Source organism: Chionomys nivalis, chromosome 2 (genome assembly GCF_950005125.1).
Source record: "Chionomys nivalis chromosome 2, mChiNiv1.1, whole genome shotgun sequence".
Taxonomy (NCBI): domain Eukaryota; kingdom Metazoa; phylum Chordata; class Mammalia; order Rodentia; family Cricetidae; genus Chionomys; species Chionomys nivalis.
The window spans coordinates 89,382,646-89,403,400 of NC_080087.1; positions in this window are offsets into that span (position 1 = coordinate 89,382,646).

A 20,755-nucleotide genomic window follows, 5' to 3' on the forward strand; every position below is an offset into this window, starting at 1 on the left:
AGTTTGTCCTGTGTATCTCTAGGCAACACCTTGAATTCACCCCATTCCTCATCCCCACTGGGTCCAGGGTCTGTGGGTATGGCCTCCTGGTGACTTCATCTATTACAGGACCCTGTCAAGCCTGCTCTCCCTCCTGACCCTTACCCCAGCAGGGGAGGACTCCAGGGTGCTCCCTATCTTGGGTTCCTTGGGTGCTTTAGGTTTGATCCTCCCCTCTGTACCCAGGTGTCAGGCCTGAGAGCCAGGCTCACACAGCTGCCACCTGCAGATAGGGCCTGGAGAGACATGTTTGCTCTGGGGAGCCCCACCACGAGCACCCTGGGGAGAACTACGATTTCTGTTGTTTAGTTAATTTTCAAGCTGTTGGGAAGTGTGTTTAGAGAGTTCAGATATTTGTTTTAAATTGTCGTCCTCCTGCACAACTGAAAGGGAGTGGGTACCTATTCCACATACGAGGAGTAGATGGAGGGTCGGACAAGCAGTGGGACGAAAACAGGCACCCTGAGCCAGAAACTCAGGGCCTAGACCCTAGCCCTCAGCCCATGCTCTAATCTCCAACCTTGACCCCATAGCCCTTGACCCACAGCCAGGTTTAGGTGTGCAGGACAGAGAAGGGCTACACTATTCCTTTTAACCCCCAACCCAGTCGGCAGGCAAAGCCTATGTTGGGACACATGGGGACTGAACCTCCTCAGTGCTACTCTCTCTAAGAGATTCATGTTATTTTTAAAGATTTATTTTACTTTCTAAATTTGTATATGTGTGGGGGTTTATACGTGTGAGTGCAGTGTCCTTGGAAGCCAGAAGAGGGCGTCAGATCCACTGGAGCTGAAGTTGCAGACCATTGTGGCTTCATGAGGATGCTGAGAGCTGATCCATGTCTTCCATAAGAGCAGTAAGTGCCATTAACCCCTGAGTCATCACTCTAGTTCTTATTTTCTTATTTGACTTTCCTTCTTTTATCTGCTTTACCCCCTTTGGAGGGTGGTGAACACGGTCTCCTTTGAATTTCCTAGGCGAGCCTCCAATTCCTGGTCCTCCTGTCTCAGCTTCTTGAGTGCTGGGCTCACAAGCAAATGCCTAGTTTTTTGGACGTCCCGGTAGCCTCGACACAAGGTACCCTTTCTGTGGCAACTTGGTTTCAGAGACACTCTGTGTCATATGTGTGATGATATCTAATTTGGGAGAATAATAGAAATGAGGCCAGGTATGTGAAGTCCAGCATGGAAATGGTCTCCCTGTGAAAGACTGTCCTGAAAGCTATGGCTGAGGACCCCACTACCTCCTGGGCCCACCGCACTGCACTCTGGGTTGCTGAGTTGGGCTCTTGCAGGCTACCTACAGCATGCTTAGCATTGACTTTGGAGCTTAAATAAAACACAGTAGTTTCCACAGGCTTGTTTTGTTGGGTTTGATTTGAATGGAAGAAGTTTTGAAGTTTGGGATTCCTGTAGTCTTCATGTCACTGAGAGGTGAGCTGATCAATGGGAACCCCATCAGGAAGTGTGGTGATGTAGGGGGACCCCACCAGGAAGCGTGAAGAGGTAAGGGGACCCCACCAGGAAGTGTGGGGATGTAAGAGGACCCCACCAGGAAGCATGGAGATATAAGGGGCCCCACCAGGAAGCATGGGGATGTAAGGGGACCCCACCAGGAAGCATGGGGATATAAGGGGACCCCACCAGGACGCATGGGGATATAAGGGGACCCCACCAGGAAGCATGGAGATATAAGGGGACCCCACCAGGAAGCATGGGGATGTAAGGGGACCCCACCAGAAAGTGTGGAGAAGTAAGAGAAGCAGCTTTCATCCCAGCACCTGTCCTTGGTCACTTTTTGTTTTAATGAACTAACATTATTTCGGTGTTCTGTTTCAGGTTTTGAGACAGGCTTTCACTATGTCACCCAGGCTGGGGTTGAACCTGCCATCGTCCTGCCTGTCTCCAGAGTGCTGGGATGACAGTCACCAATATGATGTCTGTTTTACCTGAATGTCAGTGTCATTTGGATTTTCTAGTGTGTGAGGTCATTCTGAGCTGGGCTGGTCCCTGACCCTGAGGAAGCTCCTTCCGAATCTTGCTGGAGCCCAGCCTTAGCTTTCTGGGCTGCAAGATGAGAGTGGTAACAGGGGCTCTGCTCTGCTTCGGGGGGAGGGGTGTGCGGGAAGGGCTGCAGACCTGGAGGGTATCCTCTGCAGCCGCTGCAGCCTGCTCATCCCACGCACCACAGCCTAAGGCAGGACTCTGGAGCCAAGATGGAGAGGGAGTCCCTGAATCGGGACTGCTGAGACCTTCCAATAATTTATCAAGAATCAAGAGCCAGATTTCCTCTGGGAAATATTAGTCCTCAGGTTTACAAAGTGCCTCGGCTGTAAATACCCATAAAAATGACAATTTGCTGGGCCATATTTATTCTGAAGCTGGTCAAAAGATATTAGCACATTGAGACTGGATAAATCTGCCAGGTTCCGAGTTCTCCAGTGCTCCCAGCATGTCCTCCTGCCTAGACACGAGCAAGCAGGATGCCCAGCTAGGCTGGCCTGGTGTTTCCCACCAGGAGGCAAGTGTAGTCCTGGAGTTGAAACCACAGGGGGAGGGCAGATGGGTCCCAGCCTTGGTAAAAACCCCCCAGGTGGGGACTGGAGAGATGGCTCAGTAGTTAAGAGCACCGCTTGCTCTTCCAAAGGTCCTGAGTTCAATTCCCAGCAACCACATCGACGATATTCCTGTTCCTTCACTATACCTCAATGAGGGAGAGCTCCCCATCCCCTCTTCTTCTCTCCCCTTCTGTTCCCCTCCTCCTCCCAGACACTGGCTGTTGTAGATTAGCTGTTGTGCTATGACCCTAACCACATGATGGCACTACAGGAAAGGTAGTTTCTAGGGTCCTAGCCCTTCCTCTTTCCTTCCTGACCACAGGAGAGCAGTTTACTCTCCTCCTAGCTCCCCAGTATTGCCAGGATCCCCTCCAGAGGCCCCCAAAGCGACACCTCCAGACCCTGAAACGCAGTCAACCATTTGTTCTCTGAGCTAGTTCTCTCATGCATTTTGTCGCAGCGGCAGAAAGCTAGCACCGAGTCTGTGAAAGTCGCTGCTGCAGGCTTGTGGCTTGTCTGGGCTGTTGGAATGTTCTCCTTTGCTCTGTCCATCTTGAATGCTCACAACCAGGTCTCAGCCCAAGCACTCGCACTCGGAGAGCCCTGACAGACACCACACACCAGTTCCTCTTTATATCTGAGGACCAGAGCGGAGGTAGCCACCTTGCGGTGGAGCCTGGGTTCAGCTCCCCCACGTCTTGGCCCACCCACAGTTTAGCTGAGCATATAGCTAAGAAGAAGCAAGCAGGGTAGTGAATGGACTACCTACCATCATCACCTGACAGGGTCTCCATATACTTCCCAGGTTGACTGTGAACTTAGGGTAATCTTCCTGTTGCGAATGCAGTTGTGTACACATCATGCGGGTTTCTGAGACATCCTACCGTGGACTGAGCAGCGGCAGGCTGGCAAGGTTTACGCCACAGTGAGCGCTGGATAAAGGCTTGGCCAAGGCGGAGGTCAGCAGACAGTGCCCACAGCCTCAGAAAATTGTTTGTGCTACTAGGTGGGTCAAGGGCAGAGATTTTAAATCCAAGGAAGAGCGTTGGAGAAAGCTTTTGTGGGGTGGTAGGAACAGTGGCCCCAAAGCCATCAAGAGCTATGGCCAAGCCAGGCTTCTGGCCGGAACCTCACTGGCCTCTTTGTGCTGGACCACTGAGCATCCTGCCACCATGGAATCTGTGCTCTACAGGCTCACAGGCAGCACTGGCAGACTGCAGATTCCCCCAATACCCATTTCCCTCACCATTTATCTCCTTTGATCAGAAACATGGAGGGCAGGGGCACCCCAGGTAAATCAAGCATTTTCTGTCTCCCAAAATGGGTTTGCAAAAGCTTATTTCACACCATTCCCATTTTTTTTCTGCTTTGAACAGTAAATCAAAAAACTATCGCCATTCATCCACTTTAAAAGTAATATCTTTCTTATGCATAATTACTCGGACCCAGTGGAGATCCGTGCACAGTAAATCCACTCCTTTAAAAGGTTCCCTCGAAGTACATCGGTGACATTAAATTGGTGCAGAGCAAATTTATTTATCTAATAGGTTTATTCTTTTAACTGGTCTGATAACTATTACTGTTCACTGTTTGGTTTGTGGGGTGGAGGGAGTCTGTATTAATTTATCCAGTGTATTTCCACGGCAGGTATTTATGTAAAAGACTTCTGGAAATAAGAGTGAATGTAATTTATTGGCTTAGCATGTTGACTCTTAAGTGGCCTTCAGGGGAGCCACCTGGTGCTCAGAGAGATCAGGGGAGAGTCTTAAAATAATTGAAAATAATTGAAGGCAGGGAATGGGTGGGATGTGCTACAGGGAAAAATGTGGGAGGCTGCATTTGGGTGAAATTTGGGTGAAACTTCCTTCCTCCTCACCATCACTTCCTCCTCCTGTTGCCTCCTCTTCCTCCTCCTCTTCTCCTTCTTCCTTCTATAGTATGAAAATAAAGGAACATAAGTCAAAAACTGGATTATGGGAAAAATAAGGAGGGAAAAGGGGGAGAAAAAAGAAAGGAAAGGAAATGTGGAGGGAGGAAGGAGAGAGGGAGCAGTTTCAGTATCTGCCGCACAGTGTCTGGGAGAGTTGAGTTTGAAGAAAACCTGCCGGTCGGGCCTTGTAAAGTTGCTCGCTTTATGTCATCTTGTTTGTAACTCCTGATGGTGTTGGAGTGAAAGCAGACAGGCCCAGCTGGTGGAGGCGAGGGAGAGAAATGCTGAATTTTTAGCAGTTCGTGTTTATTTTTAGGCGTTTAACGGTATCTTTAGCTTCCCAGTAAATGAGCCCATCAGAAGACCACATGTGAAATCATTAGAATGTAAAAACACAGGACAGAACCTGAGGCACCCCAGGATTAAACTGTGCCAATAGGCTCCCTCTGCCTGGCACAGATGGGCCAGGCAGGCTCATGGCACCCTGTTGCCCAGGCTACCCACGTCCATCTTGAGAGGGACACAGGGTCCAGAGCTTCTGCAGTCACAAGCACCAGGTCTGCCATCTAACAAGGGTCCTCTCTCCTTCCTGACTCCAGGGCTGCGCAGGCAGTGAGCCTGGAATGGAGACAGGTGAGCAGTGACCTGGGATTTGGGATCTTGGTCTGTTGGGGATAAGAGGAGGTCTGCTGGAGAGAATGGGGCTGAGCAGTAAGGACTTGGCAGTTTTAGAAGGAGAGGCTGGTTTCTTGGTCATTCTTGGACTCCATCAAGACACTGAGGTTGGCTTAGTGAGCAACATGTGGCCTTCACTCATTCCAGAGCCTTCCAGGAGGGCCCAGGCAGGCTGCATTGTAGTCTCCTGGGAGTCACAGTAGACCTGTGCCCTCTGTTCACATGTCTGTAACATTGGCAAGTCCTTTAGAACCAAAATCAGTGTTCAGAGGATTGTTGGCAGCCCCTGTGCTGATTTCTCCCTTCTTCTCTTTTCCTCCTCCTTTCCCTTTCTAGATCAGCCTGGGATTTCTTGTAAGTTAGGCAAGTGCTCTACCACTGAGCCACACCCCTACCTCCTCACTGGGGGATTCTAGGCAGGGGCTCTACCACTGAGCCACACCCCTACCTCCTCACTGGGGGATTCTAGGCAGGGGCTCTACCACTGAGCCACACCCCTACCTCCTCACTGGGGGATTCTAGGTATGGGCTCTACTGCTGAGCCACATTCCAGACCCTCGCTGGGGGATTCTAGGTATGGGCTCTACCTCCTCACTGGGGGATTCTAGGTATGGGCTCTACCCCTGAGCCACACCCCCAGCCCCTCACTGGAGGATTCTAGGCAGATGCTCCACTACTGAGCCACACTCCTACCTCCTCACTAGGTAAGAATGCTACTGTTGAGCCCACCCCAGCCCCTGCAACATAATGGCCTTAAACTAGGCTCAGTAAGTCTCTGCCCTCAAAGTGGCCTGTGCTCCAGAGGCGACAGGCAGACTGATGGTGGCACGCGAGACCTCCTAGTACAGGAGGTGCTGCCGCAAACATCTCTCTCGAATGTTAAATGGGAGAGGTAGCATGACAGCCCGATTCACAAGTGTGCAGAGGGTGGTACTAGGCTCCTGAGGAAGTTGCTTGCCAAGCAGCCATCCCAGCTGCCATCTGCCTGTAGTGCTGCCAGGCCCTGCCCTGGGGACCATAGCTGTTGGCCAGGGCCAGATCCCCAGTTGGCATGGGGCTGACGGATGGTAGTCAGCTGTTAGACATCTCCTGCCTCACCATCTGCAATTGCTGTCAGATATTCCAAAGCCTCGGGCTCCTGTGCCTGATGACATCTTAACTAACCCCTGGTGACATCTTAAGTCCCCCACACTGTGAGGGACCTGAGGACATAGCCCAAATCCCTCTGGGTGTCAGAAAGTGTGCGTGGATTAAGTGGCTGTGGCCCTGAGTGTTTAGAGCGCGGTGAACCTGCCCCTTGTTTTGTTCAAAACTCTGTTCTGAGGACTTTATCATTCTGGGCAGTGGCGGTGGAGGCCCTGCTTTCAGAAGCTATCTTCTGACTTATCTGTCCATAATCTGTGTGTGTGTGTGTGTGTATTGTATTCAGAACACAGGGTTCTCTACAGAACTGGTAGAATGAATCTATCTATCTATCTATCTATCTATCTATCTATCTATCTATCTATCTATACACACAAACACACACACAGAGAGAGAGAGAGAGAGAGAGAGAGAGAGAGAGAGAGAGAGAGAGAGAGAGAGAGAGAGAGAAAGAGAGGCAGGTTGTAGTCCAACAATGGCTATCTACCAACAAGAAGTCCAAGAGCCCAGTAGTTGTTCAGTCCATGAGGATGTTCCAACTGGTCTTCAGTATTTGCCAGAATTCTGAACAAGTAGACTTACCAGTAAAGAAATGAACTTGCCAGGCAAAATGAGAGAGTTTCCTTCTTCCATGTCCCTTATATAGACCACCACAAGAATGTGTGGCCCAGATTAAAGATGGATCTTCCCACCTGAAAAGACCCAGATTTAGGATGGGTCTTCTACTTCAAATAATTCAGTATATAATTGCAGATGCAGTAAAGAATAGCCCACATACAATCTTTCACCTGCCTGTTTATCTTATCTACTTACCTACTGGTTCTCAAGACCTGTCTTTCCACAGTTGCCTCATGCTGCCTCTCACTGGGAGCCTGGCTCTTCCAGACCCTTCCCTTCCCTCAGGTCACACAGAGCAAATGCACCAGACACCATCAGTCCTGCCCTAGGCAACGTTCCAGGACATTATGATTAGCCAGACTCATAACACGCCATTGGTTTGTTCGACAGTTTCAAACTCCGCTTAATAGCTTGGCACAGGCGTACGAAGTGTACATTAGGAGGCTGAAGCAGGGGGATTGCTATGAGTGTGTCAGTCTCTTGATCTACGCAGTGAGCACCAGGACACCTAAGCCCACGGTGTCCAAAAACAAACAAGCAAACAAAACACCCACACCCAAACAAAAAGAACCAATAAATAAGAAAATTCCACTTTTGCAGTCATATGGGGTAAACCTCAGTAGGTTGAGGCAGAAGGATGAGAGTTTCAAGGCAAGCCTACCCTACATTGGTTGTCTCAAATAACTAGCAAGCCACTCTAAACAAAGTCCACTTTTTTTGTTTGTGGGGTGATTATGCACTGTTTATTCTTGGGGTGGTTTGAGTTTTCTGGGGAGCTCAGATGAGCCAGCCCAACCTCTTCCTCTGGTCCCCATGAACCATGTGCTGAGGAGCCCCAGGTAGGGGTGGCTCACTGAGGCAGGCCCACAGGCTCCCAGGCACCCAGTGTGCCAGCTCTCCACACTTCTCTGCTCTGTGTCTCAACGCTCTTCTCAAGTCCTCTCCTGACCCTGTTCATCCAACCTTCCTGCTTTCCAGAGAGTATACACCAGGCAGGGTCGGAGTCACTAACCTTCCTTCTTGCCAGCTGCTGTCCCCAAGTAGAGCCTGGGTTGTGGTGTGGGAGCAGAGCCTTCTCTGTGAGCATGGCCCCAGCACTGAGGAGAGCAGCCTGGCACCTGGCACCCACCTGTATGGAGCAGGAGCAAGAATGAGCGGCCGCTCAGAGACTGGCCTTGCTCGGTGCCTGCCCTGGACAGGAGACAGACTCCCCGAGCAGCTACAAAAATTACTGTCCTCTTCGGTCCTCATGCCCTAAAGACTGTCCTCTTCGGTCCTCATACCCTAAATGATCTGGAGAAGTCCTGTCCTAACAAACACAGATAACTGGGGGCTGGAACAATGGCTCAGTAAACAGCTAAGAGCACTGCCTGCTCTTGCAAAAGACCCACGTTTAGCTCCCAGCACCCACATGGTGGGTCACGACTATCTGCAACCCCTGTTTCCAGGGACCTGATGCTTTCTTCTGGCCTCTGTGGGCACCAGGCATGTATGTAGTGCACCAACTTTGTTGCAAGCAAAACACTCATGTACATAAAAATTTTAAAAATACTTTAAAAGTCTAAACTGGTAGTTCTTAACCTGTAGGTCCCAATCCCTCTGGGGATTCCATATCAGCTTTTCTGCATATCAGATATTTCCAGTGTGATTCATAACAGTAGCAAACTTACAGTGATGAAGTAGCAACAAAATAATTGTATGGTTGGGGCCACCACAGCATGAGGAACTGTAAGGGTGCAGCGATAGGAAGGTTGAAAACCACTGGGCTAGATCATTAAAGCTAAGCATTTGCTGGTTCTAGGCATTGGACTCCAGCCCTTGTACATTGTAAGCATGAGCTGTACCACCGAACCACACCCCCCAGAACAGTGAACATTGTATCATTATTATCTGGGGACAGTGTCTCACAATGTAGCCCAGGCTGGCCTGAAATTCATAATCTTCCTACCTCAGCCTCCTAAATTCTGAGACGACAGTAGTGCATTGACACAGCCTGCTCCCGTAAATATATTAAAAAAAAAAATTGTAACCTGGGCCTAGTAGTGCAAGCATATAATCCTGGACTTGGGAGGCGGTGGCAGGAAGATAATAAATCTGAGGCCAGTTACGTCAGCTGTGTATCAAGACCCTGTCTTAAGCAAGCAAAACTGGTACTGGCAGGAACCTTAATCTCCAGTCTCCTTAGCTACTGCGGACCTGCTTTCTCTGCTCTGAGACTGTGGCTACCTCCTCTCCTTCCTGGTAGCGATATTCAGCCAGTCTCTGGTCACACACTGGACTCTTTCCTTCTCTTTTTTTTCATCTATCCCTGCATGGGGCATTTTTTTCTCTCCTTTTTAGCATGTGTTTCTAATTTTTTAAAGAATGTGTTTTTAGATTTATTCATTTTATTTTAACTTATGTGGGAGATAGAGTTTTCAGGAGACGCTTTTGCTGTCTGTGTGCATGTTCGCTTTGAGACAGGATCTCAGTGTGTAGCCCAGGCTGGCCTTCAACTCTCAGTCCTTCTGCTTCCGCAGCCAGCACTGAAATTTCAGATCTGCACCCCCTCACCTGCCATGCTGGGTTTCACTTCAGTCCAGACTAGTCCGGGATGGAGATCTTTCTGAATCTAGGGTGTTTGACTAGTAACTTCTCACTGTCCAGTTCTCTTGGTCACTCACTGTAAAACAACATAACAGAAGGCACCTTTCTCCACCTCTAGAGGGAAGTAGCTCCCAGGAAGGATGGTTTGGTGGTGGTTGCTGGCTTTGGTTCTTTGCATTCATGCCTCAGGGGATGATGAGAGGCAAGGTTGGCCTGGGTTGTGCTGAGCCCCAGAGCAGGCCAGCTGCTGTGTACAGCCCAAGCCTGGAGTGCCTGTCGGGGCTCAGCTGAGCTTCTTCCGAGCCTGAGGCAGCATGGTGTGGACAGGCTCCAGCAAAGAGGGAGTGGGTGGGAAAAGGTGGGCTGGTAACAGGTCAAACTGGATCGAAGTCTTAGACCAGAGCGTAGCTAGCTAGCCTTGTGACTCTGCAGTCTTCTCCTTGTCTAGGTTTCAGTTCTGTCTCTCAACACAAGGGATTAGAACCAGCCCAGGTGTCTGGCTCAGTGGGGGAATGCTTACTGAACATAAACAAGGCCCTGGGTTCCATCCCAGCCTGCCAAAATGAAAACCAAACGGTCCAACCTGGAACATTCGTGAGGGCATTGAAGAGCAACTGCCACCCACACCCACACACACACACACACACATGCACGCATGCATGTGTGCAAGTGCCTGAGGAGACCAGAAGAACAGATTGGATCCCCTGAAGTTAGAGTTACAGGTAGTTTTGAGTTGCTGGGAACTGAACTCTGGTCCTCTACAAAAGTAGCAACTGCTCTTGACTGCTGAGCTGTCTTTCCAACCCCAACCTCTGAATTCTGAAAATGTGCTGGTAGCAGAATGTTGCAGCACAGGCCTGTCATCCCAGCCACTTGGAAGGCTAAGGTAGGAGGATCAAAAAGTTCAAAGCTGGTCTGAGTGGTCAGCTAAACACAGCCAGCCCTGGGTACGAGAGGACGCTCCCAAGGGCACAGCCGAGCAAGGCTGGGGTCTGTGTTCTGTGCTCCATGGAATTTTTTTCTAGATCTGCTGGGGACTGTGGTGAAGCAGATGTTGATCTGGAAGCCTCTCGGCTCATCAGGCAATGGTGGTTGGCCCTTAGGCAGGTCTGTATCCAGGAGAAAGGACACAAGTCATCCAGACAGCAGGGTTTACTCTAGAAACCTGTCCTTCCTCACTGCTGTGGGCAGCTTGACCATGTGCAGTAAACGGAGTCAGCATGGGATGCTTCCCTCAGGGGTCACTGGCTTGGTGTGATGTGGGAGGTGACCCTCTCCAGCCCCAAGTTTATCATAATGAGCCATGGAGCCCACAGTGACCCCGGGGAGCAGCAGCTTCATTCAGCCTAGGTGCGTGTGCCCTCCGTGTTTGTACAGACTTCTTCAGAGAGCCTGGCACATGTTCCAGTGAGCCGGGCACACTAGACATGGTGACAGGGGCATGGCCTTGCATCTGAAGGAGGAAGACACCGGAGTTATTGTCTTGGGAGACTGGATAGGATTCTGTGGAGCAGTCTGGGGGAAGAATGGCCAGGCTCAGGCTCACCCTACCTCCTTCAATCCTCAGAGAGCTCACCTGGAGAATAGCAGATCTCAAGTCTCCAGGGGATGGGATGGATAAGGCAAAGGGCAGGGTCCCAGAGGTAGGATAAGTAGATAAAAGAAAACAAGAGGCAGATGCGTGGTATGGTCAGAGTGTGCTCAGATGATTCCTGCAGAGGGGACTTTGGGGGACAGAAGAGACCAAAGTGTTGTATGATGCACCGCTCCCTACAGACACTTCCCCGGGAACCCCAACACCTCAGGACAGTGCTAGCCAGGTCAGTCCATCTTTGTAAATCTAGAAATCTTACTTTCTCCCCATTGCCAATAAGAGGCAGTTGCAGAGAGACAGAGCTCATCGCCCAGAGAGTGCAAACTCACAGGGAAATGGTGGCTGTGACAGTTTTCTCTGACTTTAAACCCAGACGCCTCTTTTTAAAGTCCGCCCCCCCTTCACATAACACCTACTTTCTTGAGCTCTACAATTTGAAAATCAAAGATTTCCCAGGAGCTAAAGAGGAAGGTCTCACCATAAAAGCTGGAGCCTGTCGATCAAGAGTTGACTGGCTTTTGACAGGTCTCCAGCCCTTGCCCATCACCCTCTAATCACAAGCGCAGGTCAGGGAGTCCTGATTCCAGAGAGACCTGCTGAGCCAGGTTCCTGGGGAAGAATGGCTCCCTTGACCAGGTATGTCACATCCCTGGGGCTCACGGCTGCTCAGAGAAAGTGCAGGTCCCATGATGGTCACACAGTCCAAGGAGAAACACAAGTCACTGAGAGTCCTCTTTCTTCCTAAGACCAAACTCCTTCTACCAACCTCCTTCTAGACATATTGCATCTGTATGGCTGTGATGGAACACCAGACAGAGCAAGGAAAGGTGCGATTTCAGAGGTGTCGGTCCATCATGCTGGACAGGGGATGGTGAAACAGTGCAGTTCACAGGGCAGCCAAGAAACAGAGACAGTAAGCGCGGGAAGGGCCAGGACAAGATCTAGTCTTAAGGGCACTTCCTCTGCGACCTACTTCTTCCAGTAAGTCGTGTGTGTGTGTGTGTGTGTGTGTGTGTGGTGTCCCCCTCTTCAGTAACTCACTGTGTCCATCAGGGGATTGCTCCACTGATTAGGTCATAGCCCTCATAGACACTCCCAGATATGGGTTTCACTCCTCAGTGGAGCTGCCTGCGTCTAGCGCGAAGCCGTGGAACATCTGGCTGGCTGAGATCAGACAGGCCAGATAACGAGAGAGAGAGAGAGAGAGAGAGAGAGAGAGAGAGAGAGAGAGAGAGAGAGAGAGAGAGAGAGAGAAGGGAGGGAGGGAGGGAGGGAGGGAGGGAGGGAAGGAGGGAGAGAGAGAGACAGAGAGAGACAGAGAGACAGAGACAGAGAGGAAGGAACAGGAAACAGAAGCTGGGCTAGGGACGGAAGTTCACAGGGGAGGGCACCGTCTCAGAACAAGGCAGGCAAAGGTTCATGGGCATTCAGATGGTAATCCAAGGTGGAGGTCACCAGCACACTTCATGTGACACCATGGAATGATATCACACTGTCTCCAGAAAGTTACCAGTCATCACTTACGTTTTAGTTTAATCCAATTGAAAATTGAAAATAATCTGATTTTCAGTAGTTGTCAGGTATGATTTGGGAGGATAAATGATCGAGTCATGTCATCCATTTTAAGCAGATTCTGACTAGGATTTTCGTGTATTCGGGTTTTAATTTTTTTAAACATTTGTTTACTTATTTATTTATAGTGGGAGGCAAGGGTGCATGTGCCATTGGTGCACACACAGAGGTCAGAGAACACCTTGTAGGAATGGGTTCTCTCCTTCCACTTTATAGGTCTGGGGAGCAAACTCAGGTTGTCATGTTTGGTGGCAAGTATCTTTACCCACTAACCATCTTTTTATTGTTACTGTTATTATTATGTTATTATTATTTTATTTCTGGCAGGTGTTCAACACAGGAGCCTAGCTGTCCTGGAACTCGCTTTGAAGACCAGGCTAGCCTTGAACTCATAGAGATCTGCCTCCCTCTGTCTCTCCCATTTTTATGGCTCTCTTGTTTACTTCTTTTTGTAACTAAAACCATCGCTTCTCTGCAAGGACTTGGATTTCTTCTTTGTGTGTGTGTTTAAGATTTATTTATTATGTATACAACATTCCTTCCACGTATGCTTGCATGTCAGAAGAGGGCACCAGATCTCATTATAGATGGCTGTGAGCCACCATGTGGTTGCTGGGAATTGAACTCAGGACCTCTGGAAGAGCAGTCAGTGCTCTTAACCTCTGAGCCATCTCTCCAGCCCCTTCTTTGTGTTTTTGTTTGTTTGAGACAAGAGCTGCCTGTGTAGTGCAGGATAGCCTGGACCTCTCACTCCTCCTGTGTAGCCCAGGATAGCCTGGACCACTCACTCCTCCTGCCTCAGCCTCCTGACAGGACTGGGAGTGGGCATTTCTCTGTCTGGTTTCTTGTTGAACTTTCCTTGTTATTTTCAATGAACTTGACAAATTTGTGACTGATTCCACTTCTAACTAAAAATCTTAATGCTTCCATTTCATCTTGAAATAACTTAAACTTTATGGAAAAGCTGCAAAAATAGGACAAAGAGACAGATACAGAGAGAGAACGATATGCTTAAAGAAGAAAGGAGGGGGCATTAGAGGTGGCTCAGTCCATGATGGGCCTTGGGACCCTGGAGAGATGGCTCAGTGGTTAAGGGGCCCAGGAGAGATGGCTCAGTGGTTAAGGGGTCACTGGCTTCTTTGGCAGAGGATCTGGGTTTCATTCCCAGAATCTACATGGCAGTTCAAATATATGTTACTCCATTCCCAGGGAATCTGATGCTCTTTTCTGGTCTCTATGGACACTACACACATTTGGTACACATACACACATACAAACACTCAGGCAGACAAACATTCATACATATAAAAATAATAAAGAAAAACAAACAAATATTTCTTAAAAGATTATATACACCCCATCCCCGAGGATCCCTAAATGTTGTCTTCACATGAGTGAATATGAAATGATAAGGTGTCATTTTCTCTTGATAGGAAGGTAGATGATTTCTTTCTGGAAACAGGAAAAGTTATACATACAATCCCCTTTCTCTCTAAGTATACAATCCTCATTCAGCTATCACCAAATCCTTCACCATCTCATTGGAATTTTAGGGACTCGATGGTGACAGTTCTGACATCTGAGATGGGAATGACTGTTGGGGAGGCCGCTTTTCCGTTCCCGACTGCCCAGAACTGAAAAAGTCACACAGAAACGATATTATTTAAATCACTGCTTGGCCAATCACTTAAGCGTATTGCTAGCTACCTCATATCTTTGGTTAACCCATTTCTATTAATCTGTGTATTGTCACGTGGCTGTGGCTTACCGGGTAAAGCTCCGTCCGGTGTCTGTCTCTGGTGGGGCTCCATGGCTTCTTCTGATCCACCTTCTTCCTCTCAGCATTCAGTACAGTTTCCCCCGCCTAGCTCTACTCTGACCTATCACAGGCCAAAGCAGCTTCTTTATTCATTAACCAATAAAAGCAACGCATATGCAGAAGGACCTCCCACACCAAATGTTGTTCATGGGTCCCACGGTTTGGACACAGTGAGCCCTACTCTCTCTGCATTCACCCATCCACCTGTGTTCTCGTGGAAGCTCCACCCCAGCCTTTGGCATCCATATGTCCAAAGAATCTGGAATGTTTGGGTTGAAGCCTCACCCCAGCCCCTGACATCCATATATCCAAAGATTCTAGAATGTTTGGGTGGAAGTTCTATGCCAATCACCCTCCCCAATCTCTCTCTAACCCCTGCTGCATCTCAGAAGGCACGCCAAATGATGACCTCTCACCCCGAGATGCTCAAGACCACTCCCACAGGATATTTAAACTGCCCCCCAGAAAACTGACATGTGGTTCTCTGGTCTTCCTTTCCCATTTCCTTCGGGGGCGGGGCTGGAAAGTCATCTGGGAGCATTTGTATCCATTAAACGTGGGCTTTCTCTCATTTGCTTTGATTTGGTCTGATTTGGATTGTTGTCGGCGGAGAGGTTTATCAGGGTGAGGAAACATTTCAACCTGTCCTGTCCATACCAAACCAGGCACGGTGCTGGGGCTGTAACCAGCAGGAGGACTCTGTCAGACTAATGAACTAAATGCCATGAAGGTGTGACCTCTTCTCATTCTTCCTCCCAATGCCTCGGCTCACTCCTCTGCTCTGCGGCTTTTGTGGTGCAGAAAGACGTCAATCGTCACGACTTCTAGAATCACTTCTCCAGAGCAGCCACTCTGCGAACGTGCTCTGTCACAACGTAGTCAGAACGGTGCGCTGGTGTGCAGCTTGGGGCATGCTCTCAGGCCTGTGAGCAGGGGAGGGGAGGATGCTAGAAAACTGGCCAGGCAGAAGGGTCCTGATGTCTGTGGATAGGCCAGGAACACCCAACTGTGTGGCGTCCAGTGAGTGTCTCAAGATCACTGTGAACTTTGGGACCTGGAGCCGCGGGTGTTCAATATATTTGTGTATTGCCATGGGTAAAGAGCAAACTGCTGCTGGGACTCCATATGTCCACTGTCTTTGATCAGGAGCCAAATGGCCAGGGCGGGAGTGATCATGAAAGCCTTTAATCCCACCACTCAGTGGGGCAGAGGCAGGCAGATGCCTGCATTGAGGTCAGCCTGATCTTCATAACAAGTTCCAATGCATAGTGACACCCTGTATGAAATCAGACCCCAAAAAGTTAATTCCATCTTTTAAAGTTAAAGCTAATGGCGTCAAGAAACCAGCTATCGAAAATTTCAAACCGAGGCAGGATCGATCAGTAAGGAGCGCAGAAAGGGAGCAGTGATGCTGGGTGACCGAGTGGACCCTGTGTGCCACCCAGGATTCGTGGGAGGCCAATCAGTTCTTAGCACTGGTTGTAAGGGTGACCCTATGTATGGGTAACCCACAGTTCTGTGAGCAGAGTGGCCATGAGGCAGAATGCAGGTTGAGCCCCCGCTTAGCAGGTTGTGCCTGACTACTGTCTTCAGAGATGCTGTTTCTACAGAGACCAGGCAGCCCCTGAGAGAGAGGCTGCTGCCTCAGACACTGCCCTCCACAGGTGATCAGCTTTCATGAGAACTGAAGGCTATAGTAGGTGTGGGTTCATTGCTGTCACTGCCTTCCAGGGGTGGCGACTACCGGATTGACTGGCAAAGGATGTGAACAGTATTGCCGCAAGCCATGGGATCTGCCTTGCAGGAAGTGCGGTTCACAACCACAGACTCATCCTGAATGCCGGAAAAGCTCGCTTCAGGTCTTACACTGCTTCTGTGGTGGAAGAAGGAACTAGACCCTGTAAAGTGGAGTGCTGTCTTCTAAACTACAGTGTGTGCCTCACCCACGGTGGCTATGCCAGAACCTTGCGCTTCAACCCCAGAAACACGTGCTGGGAGCTAGACTGCCCCCTCCCCACCACCTTCAGAGTCTCTCTGGAGAAATCTGTGCTTCCTGCCTCTGTAACCGCAGGCCGACACCCCTGCCCCTGAGTGTGAGAGACGGAGATGGACCCTTCCATTAGAGGATGCCACACATTCCTCTGAGGAGGGACAAGAGAGGAAGAAAAGGAAAATGATGGGGAGGAAGAGAAGATGGACAAAGAGGAGAATGGGGAAGACAGAAAAGAAGGAGGAAAAGGAAGAGAAGGAAAAGAGGAAGAGGAAACAGCGTGGATCTGCAATCCTAGCCCTTGGGAGGCGAAACAGGAAGCTCACGCAGGCCAGCATGGGCTACACAAGGAGACTGTCTCAAAAGAACATAATCAGACAACACCATGAAACTACCTTACGAACTAGGAGGAGTATTTGTAAATCATTTATTGGATAAGAGTTTAAGATGTAAAATATACAAAGAATGGCTACAACATAACAATAAAGACAAATCAGGCTTTATAGTGCGAATCTGTAACCCCAGCTACCAGGGAAACTGAGGCAGAGGGATTGTATAGTCAAGGCTCCCCGGAACTATAGGATGAGTTCAAGGTCAGCCTGGGAAAACTGTATAAACTGGGCTCAAGGTAAAAGGTAGATACAGCACAAGGATGTAGCTTAGGGGTGGTGCAGTGTCTGCCCGGGTGCAGTACCTGCCCGGGTGCAGTGCCTGCCTAGCTCTCTGGCATTTGGCCTTTAGCTCAAGGCCCAGCACCACCCAAACCCAGAAACAAACAAACGAACACAATCTCAATGATTAGAACGAACGAGGGACTGGAACAGTTACACCTCCAACAAAAATACGTAATGGCCACGTGAAAATACTCTCAGCCTCACTAATTAGGGAGACACAAATCAAAACCAAAATGGGACATCATGGCACATCCGTTAGGACGCCTACTGTGAGCTAAAGGACAAAACGAGACAGAAAGTGCCGTGTGGGATGAGAAACTGGAGTCTTCGAATACCGTTGCCGAGACTTTAAAATGAGGACGCCGCGGTGGAAACAATGTGGTGGGCCTTTTTTTTTTCTTTTTAATTTTTAATCCAAAAATAGAACTTCCACATAGCCTAGAGATGCCGGGGTAAGACTAGAGCCAAAAGAAGTGACATCAGGGACTCAGGCAGACACTCACCACACGGTTTCTGAGTTTTGTTTGCGACAGCTGAAAGGCACAGGCCACCCAGGTCCATCAGCGGGCGGATGGATACGGCGAGGTCCACACGTAAAATGGAGCGTCATTCAGACGGAAGAACAGCGGTTCTGACTCAAGCTGCGGTAGGAGGGACCCTGAAGGCATTGTGCTGGTGCAGGAACTGATTCTAATGAAATGAAATCCCCATAACAGCAAATCCACAGAGACAAAGCTAATGGGGTGATAAATGGGGTAGGGTTGGGGTGAGGGGTGAAGCGTAGAGAGCCGTTGCTTAAACGGATACAATATTTCCTTTTGGAGTAATGAACGAGTTATTTTTATTTAATTCATGTGTGTACGTGTGTCTGTGTGTGTGTGTGTGCGCGCGCCCCACATGTGTGTAGAAACCCAAGTAGGCCAGAAAAGAAGGTACTGGGTTCCCTGGAACTGGAGCTCCAGGGGGTTGTGAGTTGCCTACTGTGGGTGCTGGGGACAGATCTCAGGTCATCTGTAAGAACAGTATAAGCTCTTAAATGCTGAGCTAATTCTCTAAGTCCCAAAGTTGTGAAAGTAGTAATCAGTATTAATATAAATAATGCCACTGAATTTAGAGCTTAAAATGATTCAAGAGGAAAATTTTGGGCTAGACACATTTTACCAAAATAACAAAGAAGGCACTAATAATACCAGCAGAAGAAACTAATGACCGTGGGGGAGGTAAGAGTTGTGGCTCTGTCTCAGTGAGAGGTGAGGAAGCTTTGGGCTCGGGATGCAGAATTCACTGATATGACTTGACCTTCTCTCTGTAGGTCAATGACTTGCAATAATGATAAATGAGCAGCTTCAGCATCACAGGCCAAGGGTGACAAAGCAGTAAGCACCAGACCCCAGAAAAGTGTGCTTGACTGGCTACACAATCTAGACAAGTCAGGGTGGTGGCCATCGGTGAGGAACCTCTGGAATGATAGGCATCAGACAGCTTTGCTTGGCCGTAATGAGACACCTGAGGCCACAGCATGATCAGGATGAAATGTTCATTCAGCTCACAGTTTGGAGAGGTTTAAAGTTCCGGACCATGGGGGTTGGAGAGATCCCTCAGAGGTTAAGGGCACTGGCTGTTCTTCCAGAGGGCCTGAATTCAATTCCCCACAACCACATGGTGGCTCACAACCATCTCTAATAGGATCTGGTGCCCTCTTCTGGCCTGCAGACATACATGCAGGCAGAACACATTATACATAATAAATAGATAAATCTGTTTTTTTTTTTTTATTTTTTTATTTTTTTTTTTTTTTAGTTCCAGACCATTGGGCTGGAGAGATGGCTCAACAGTTAAGAGAACTTGTGGTGCAAATAACAGATACAAACATACATGCACACACACAATTAAAACTAAAATATTTAACATTCAAGATCAGGAAGCTCCACCGACTTGGCTTCTGGAGAGGGTGGAGGATAGCTTAACATGGGAGGAAGAATGAGGGCTCAAGAGGTCACTGTGTTTGTCTGTCAAGACAGGTATTGCTTTGCAGCACAAGCGGGCCTTGAACTTGAACTTCCTGCCTCAGCCTCCCAAATGCTGATATTACAGATGTTTGACAACATACCTGGCTTAAATAATTGTATCCTTTAATTTTTTTATTTTTATGTAGGGGTGTGCAACTGTGTGCTTATGCCATGTGTATGAGGGTGCCTAGGAAGGACAGAAGAGGGAGTCAGAGCCCCTCGAGCTGGAGTTACAGCTGGTCATAAGCCACCTGATGTGGGTGCTAGGAAGTGATTGCATGCCTGGAAAGAATAGTGAGTCTTCTTAACCATTTAGCCATCTCTCCAAGCCCGAGCAATCGTGTGTGTGTGTGCATGTGTGAGTGTGAGTGTGTGTGTGCGCGCACGTGTGAGTGTGAGTGTGTGTGTGTGTGTGAGCGTGTATGTGTATTTGGTTTTTTGAGACAAGGTTTCTCTGTGTAGACCTGGCTGTTCTGGAACTCTGTAAACCAGGTAGCCTCAATCTCACACAGAGAGGTCCACCTGTCTCTGCCTCCCAAGTGCTGGGGTTAAAGGTGTGATGAGTCACCACCACCCATCCAGCTATAAACACATCCCCACCCCCCCACCCCTCAGTAGATAACTAGCGAATAGGGCTTAAGGAAGACTTCAGGCCATCAGTGACCTTCCTCCCAATGGTTTTGCCACCACACTACAACACCACTCTAAAGACCACAGCAAAGCCTGGGGGGTATCCAAACCATTCCCCTTGCCAATAGGGTGTTGTTGAACACCAATGGTGGTTTCAAGGTTATTAGCAGTAGGGTTTTGTCTGGCTGCTGCCTTGAAGGCTTGTGAGAGAACAGCCCTGTAATCTGAAGGGTTGGAGAGTTAAACACACTCTGTCAATCACCTACCTGGCTGTGGTTGTTTAGTGCCAAGTCCGCTTACTGTGCCCTGTTGCACTTTGCCTGGGGTACGTGCTGTGGTATGGCATGGCTGAGCACACATACCTGTGTGACCTTGTGGCCCTGTGAGTGGGGAAAACGCACAGGAGTCTGTGAGGGTTTCTATGGACTCCTCAGAAGCCTGCAGCTGAGGCCCTGGCTACTCACAGCAGTGAGCGGCCTTGTTAATGATCCTGCTCATCTCCAGGGGTTGCCTCCCACTTCTAACTGCCCTGGAGACGAAGGTAACTGGGATGGCCAAGTTGATTGAGGTAGCACCACAATGAATGGAACACAGGGCCACTCAGATCTACTGTCCCTAGACAATCGGGGCATCCCATATAATCACTGCTATGTGAAAATTTCAAATTTGGCATATCTAGAATAGTTCCATCGCACAAAATTTGGGGAAAGCATAAGTTATTTGCAGGGTATTTTTCACCACGTGGGAAAGACCAGAGACAATCTTGTGCCCGCTACAGTCTTGTGGATTTCCTGATCCATAGCGCCCCCTAGTGGTATTTTTTACTCATAACCGCCGGTTCTGAGAAAAGCCCGGAATTGAATCTCAGCAAGAACTATGACTCAACACAGTTCTTTTCATTGTTTGTTCTCCAAGAAGA